Source organism: Sorex fumeus, unplaced genomic scaffold (assembly GCF_029834395.1).
Source record: "Sorex fumeus unplaced genomic scaffold, SorFum_2.1 ptg000013l, whole genome shotgun sequence".
NCBI lineage: Eukaryota > Metazoa > Chordata > Mammalia > Eulipotyphla > Soricidae > Sorex > Sorex fumeus.
The window spans coordinates 4,754,000-4,760,393 of NW_026606070.1; the positions used below are offsets into that span (position 1 = coordinate 4,754,000).

At 37.9% G+C, this 6,394-nt stretch overlaps 1 non-coding gene across 1 annotated transcript; it reads right to left on the bottom strand.

Moving 5' to 3' along the window:
- Positions 1-2,316: 2,316 nt before the first annotated feature.
- Positions 2,317-2,420, bottom strand: LOC130020881 (U6 spliceosomal RNA). The gene has a single exon (XR_008792074.1). It is a non-coding gene; the product is annotated as a U6 spliceosomal RNA (small nuclear RNA).
- Positions 2,421-6,394: the final 3,974 nt, after the last annotated feature.

Sequence of the window (6,394 nt, forward strand, 5' to 3'; positions counted from 1 at the left end):
TCATAAAAAAATGTCTTAATAAGATGTCGTGCAGCCACGAATGCGGCCGCGCGGTTCCGGGAGCTGGATTTTATAGTCTCTGAGTCTTGGCCTTTGATGGGATTACACGGCGCCAGGGGGCCAGGTGGTGGGTGTGACCCCCGCCTACTGGAATTTGGAGGATCTGGGTGGAGGATGCTCGACTCCAATTCGAGTAGGCTTGGAGATCTCGGCCCCAGAACCCGCGTGGCTTTGTCCCTCTGCCAACTTTTTAGCCCTGGGTATTAATAAAGATCATACTGGATTTGGGAGCAACTGGAACTTAAGGGCTGGAAGTCACTGAGATAGAATATTGCTAATAGTATTAATTTGGGAACAAAATAAGTGAAATTTTCTGCCTTTATTCTCAGGCTCTTGATCACTTGAAATTAGGAAGTTTCTCTTTTGCTGTCTTTTTCCAACTGGAGAACCGTAGCAGAAAGTGAGTTTGTCACCGGTGATCTTTGTCATATCCTGAGCCAATTCATAATGACTTTGTTAGGGAAAACTGGACCAGTAAGTCAACCTATATATTTTTGAAATTGAAGTTACATTGCATCCATCGTGACATAATGTGTTTCAGGAATGCATCTGTGGAAATCAGCATGTGCATGGTGTGTGTGTGTATGTGTGTGTGTGTGTGTGTGTGTGTGTGTGTGTTAAGTGAACTAGTTTGGAACTGTGGTCTTTTTATTCTGTTAGAATAGATGTAGTTTTACAAACTAGAGCTCTTTATATTCACAGGTCTAAAAATAGAGTCCAAATGACTCAGGACAGACAAATATTGTTTAGTAATTTCTTTAAAGTACAGGAACCACACCATTAAACCTCTTGGCTACACATTTCATAGTTAGAAAGCATGCCATATGTTCCTTCCAACAAGCTCACTAAGTCAATTCTTGAGGTTCAACAGACCTTAGAGTCCATAGAGAGAGGCATTTAATAAGTGTAATGGGACTTACTTTTCAGCAGACATTTGACTGTAGTAAGCTCCTGAGTATCAGGTTGACGAACTTTGGGATACTAAATAAGAAGTGAAAATTGGGAAATGATGGTTAAGATATTCCAAGTTTCTAAAATTATCTGATTATTTAAATTCTGAAAAATTTACCTTGTCAAATAGTTTATGGTCTTAATAGACCCAATTAAGCCACCTTTTACTTCTAGTGGGTGGAGAGAGTATGATTTCCTTGTCTCCCTTTTGAGGTGGGAATGAGTACAGTGAAAGAGCAATTTAATTTTATACTTTGACTTTGTATTTTCAAATAGAGAGCATTTCCTTTGACTTGAAGTGAATTTGTATCATAAGTATAAAGCATTGTTAATAGACTATAAAAATGTTCTTTTGCATGACAGCACGCATGAGTGGGCATATACATATATACATTTGTACATGAGATTGTTAATGGACTGTTTTAAAACCTTACATCAACTGTTTTTTAAACAAGCTTCTTTGGGGCATCGCTTAAAATGTTTGCATTTTGGTAGCTGATCAAAGTCTGGAAGGTTTTGTGTAAATCAATAGAGCTGGCATGACCAGTGCAGGATCTGAGGCCAAAGGAGGTTTTGTTTGAAGAATGGCACTGTTGCGGGGCTTGCCAGCCAGACTGTGAAGAATGCGCTTCTGTTTTTGCCTCCCTACTGTACCTTCTTTTATCCTCTGCCTGTCCTCTAAGGACATGTGGAATTCTTCCCAGCCCCATTCTGCGTAACCTTGCTTCTGATCTTTCTATTCAGTCCTTTAAGACTCTCACACACATAAACATCTTTCGCTGACAACATGCCCATGTAAACTGATTCCAGGACCCTGCCTCGTTTGCATGCAGTTTGCTTGGCTCATGTATCCTGAAGGGGGCTGCCTTGGATTGGTCACATAAGGCCCTTGAAGTCATGCCAAGCAAAAACATTGGCTGTGTGTCAAAACCTAAAAAGCTGAGTTGGCTACCTGTGCAGTAAAATGTAGACATGTCAAGCTGCTACTTTATTTTCACTCACTGTATTCTGTAATTCCCAGAGTGGAGAATTGCTAATCTTTATCTTTTGCTTGGTTTGAAATGAGACTTCTGGGATGCATTTTTGATAACAGTTGTTCTGATTTATGTATGGAGTAAGGAATGGAAATATACCTTATTACCAAACCATAGTAAAGAGACAGCTTTCAGTTTTTATAACTAGCGAAAAACCTGATGACATGAAACATATTTTCTGAAAATAATGTTTAATATTTGCAGATAATTTCTACTTTTTTTAAAAAAAGAGTTCAGCTTTGTAATTGAACATGTTACAAAAGGTCTAGTAAACGACATGGAATACTTCACGAATTTGTGTGTCATTATTGTGCAAAGGTCATGCTAATCTCTGTATCGTTTCAATTTTAGTATACGTGCTGCTGAGGCAAGCACAATATCTACTTATTTTTAATTAAGTTTTTAGTATTGTGGATCAAAGTCAGGACCTTGCATATGTAAGACAGGTATTTTTTCACTAAAGTGATAAAAATTAAACATTTCTACTTATTAAGAAAACATTTTCTTGCTTATATTTGATACATTAAAGATGGTTTATAATTAACTGTGAGTTCTTTTGTGGGTGTTTCTGTTTTGTGTGTGTGAATGTGTGTTTGTGTTTGTGTGTGTGTGTGTGTGTGTGTGTGTGTGTGTGTGCGCACGCACTCTTTGGTAATCATTAAGAAAACTGTTAATTTGGATGTGGACTGCAAGCTGTCTGGCGACAAAACATTTGGTCATACTTCCCATAAAAAAACCATTGCTTTCTTTCCAGACACAAATACTAAGAACACTTGGAGGGGTGAAAGGAATCCTTCCAGACAGAGCAGGGAACCTTTTTCATGATAAATGCACCCCAAATTTAATAAGTTAAATATGAAAAAATGCATCTTAAGATTCATAAAATATTTATTTGGTTTTGGTCCTGAAAGAAACTTTTGGATGCCTCTTAATGAGGGGTTCCTGTCATTCAGTATTTGAATGTTGTGTACAGAGAAGAAGTAATATTTTCCAGAAGAAGCTTATTTTTCTAGTTTATCACATATTTGGTATCCTAGATGGTCTGATCGGCCTAGTGAGAACCATATAGACAGTGCATTTCATCAAGAAAAAAAATGGGAGTGATGTTATGTAAAGGTAAAGGTAAAGGCCCTCCCGTTGATCGTCGATTTGCTCGAGCGGGCCCAGTAACGTCTCCATTGGAGACTTTGTTGTTACTGTGTTTGGCATATCCAATACGTCACAGGGAGCTGCCAGGCTCTGCCCTGCGGGCGAGATACTCTCGGTAGCTTGCCGGGCTCTCCAAGAGGGGCGGAGGAATCGAACTCGGGTTGACCATGTTGGCCGCTTGTAAGGCGAACGCCCTACCCGCTGTGCTATCGCTCCAGCCCCCTTTGTGCTGAGACAAAAATTAAATTAGATGAGCCTAATTCATCAGAAGAGTAGTAGGAACTCAATAGATATTTTTGTCTATGCACTCCAATATCAATATGAGGATTTTTCACATTATACTATTTATTACTTATATCCATTATTCGCGGCTGCGGGACATCTTATCAGAACATCTTTTTATGACATCTTATTATCTCATTCCTACTTTGGCCAAACTTGCAGGCTATCGAATGTAGCCTGCCCACAGGGCAGAGTCTGGCAAACTCCCCGTGGCGTACCCAATATGCCAAATACCAGTAACAATGATGGGTCTCATTCTCCTAAAGAGCCTTGAATATAATCTCAGGGCTAGGATGAAAGAGACGTTACTGGGGCCTGCTCGAGGCAATCGACGAATAACAGGATGATGAAATGAAAATGAAAAATCCATCACCTATCTTTTCCTTTTTCTTAAAATATCCCATATTTTATTTTACCTCTAGAATATTGGTGGGAGCAGAAAATATTAAGGTACATACATATTAGAATGAAATTATGGAAGACAGGAAAGCCATGAAAAATTTCACTTTCTAATTTGTAAAGATTAATTTTCTTTTCCTCAAGTTTCCAGTAACCCCTGTCCCTAGACCAGAAACATTGGGCTGTGTTTGACTTTTTCCTTTCCTTGTGCTAAATATTGTTTGTGCGTCAGGCAAAACAATTCACTTTCTTCTTCAGTCCTATTTTATCCTTACCTTCCAGGAGCCTGAACACATGAATTGCTACAACAGTATTCTAATTTAAGTCTTGATCTTTGAGTTCTTTCTCTTTTTCTCTCTAACCTTTCCATATGAGATCTAAGATTAATATTTCCAAAACACCAGACTCAAATTTATGCCCTTGTCCTTATTGAGACTGTGTCTTCTCATACATAACAAGTTCAATTCATCAGTCTGGTAGTTGGATTCTTTTGCTGTATATCACCCAATGGACTTATTTTACTCTCTTTAATCACATCCCACAAGAGTTCCACTTCGCCAAAATGGCATCTATACCCATTTCCCCCCAGAGAAGCTGCTTCTTTTTTCTCTCTCTCTCTCTAGTTTTTGTTGTTTTAGGGCCACACTCTTACGTGCTCAAGTCTTTGTGGTTATATACTCAGGAGTGACCCATGGCAGTGCTGAAGGGTCAAAATCTGGTCCCAGAGATCTAAGTGTACACACAAGGGAAGTACATTGTCTCCTGAACTGTATCTCTACTTACCATCCCTTATCCCCAACTTACTACATCCAAACCAGTCACTCTGCCTCTTCACGTTGATGATATTTCCCTTTTGTCAGAATTCTTCCCTTTCTCTCTACCCCTGCCCCCCCTTTTTTACATCCTTATCATTATGCTCAAATTCACAAACACTTCTATAGTAATTGCATCTCATGTTGATCTTTTCCTGTTTGAGAACATCTTGAATTATGTTATAATTGCCTTAAATATGTTAGTTTTCCTTTTGTTTAATTGTAAGTCTCTTTAGCCCAAGTGCCAGAAGTTATTTATATTTTACCTTTCAACATACAACTGGAAGTTAATCATAGAAGTTAAAAGTAGTTTTATCATAACAAATGAATGAGAAGAACAGCAAGATGACTGAGAAAAAACTATCCAACGAGAATAGTGACTCTTAAGGAATATAGTATGACCTGCTGTACACAATGGAGTGGGTGGGGAGGGGGAGAACTTGGATCAGAAATAAACCATTTCAGGTAAATTTGTGGATTACTTTGTGAATTTTTGCTGAAACTACTTAAATTTCATTTCTAAAATGAACGACTGTCTGGGAGCTAGAGCAGTAGGACTGTGTGTAGGGCATTTGCTCTACGTGTGGCTGACCTGGGTTCATCTCTGGTATTCCATATGGTCCTCCAAGCACCACCAGAAGAGATGCCTGAGGTCAGAGCCAAGAGTAAATCCTGAATACTTAACAAACAAACAAACAGAAAAAATGAATGAAAGAAGGAATAAAGGTATTGTTCATAAATACTATACAATTAAAATGTTCAATGCCTTATCATGTAATTCATGTAAGTGCTGTTATATCCCATTTTGGTTTTGTTTGATTGTTTGTTTTTGGGTCAAGCCGGCAGTTTTCAGGGATTACCCTTAACTCTGTACTCAGGGATCACTTCTGGTAGTGCTTGGGGGACCACATGGGGTGCTGTGAATTAAACCTGCAAGGCAACAAACTGTACTTTTTCTCTGGCCTCTTGTTATTTTTAAAAATAAAAGTAGAAACAGTCTATTTGGGATTATTCTGAAGCTTTATTTAAGCAACAGGAATTCTCAAAATATTTTAATATTAATGAATGCCACTCATCTTACCAAAAGATTCACACCATGTCACAGTGAATACACAATTTTCACAGGGCACAATTAAATTTAGGAAACGCAGGTACAGAGGGCAAATTTTCAATTGTTTGAATAATGTTAGTCTTTTTCTTTTTTTGTAATATTATCAAAGTAAATTTAACTTGTCCTAATTTAGGATATGGTCCCTTCAGATCTCCTAGATGGAATTGAGATACTTAATGAAAGTCTATTTGCTCAAAGATAAATTCACAATAAATGCACCTGAAATGCACCTGCTGAACTATTTCTACATTGTGCTATCTTGCTGGCAATTTCACTTTGTCAAGCTTAAAATATTGCCGGTTTTACTGCTTCAATTCCTTCCTTAGATCAGTTGGATTTGCAAACCAGGAACTGGTAAATGGATGTTAGATAAAGCTCACAAATGAGGCATAAATGCCTTTTTGGCACAATTACTTGGCATGAATGGACATCAAAGTTTATTTGCTCATTTTCCCCTAAATTGGAGGCATTTAACCTACTTAAAGTTCTAGATCTTCAGAATGAATGTTCCTGTGAGTTCATTATAAAATTGTACTGTAATAACCTTCTGGAAAGTTTAATATTTTCTAATTCAGTACTTTAGTGTATTTTTAAAA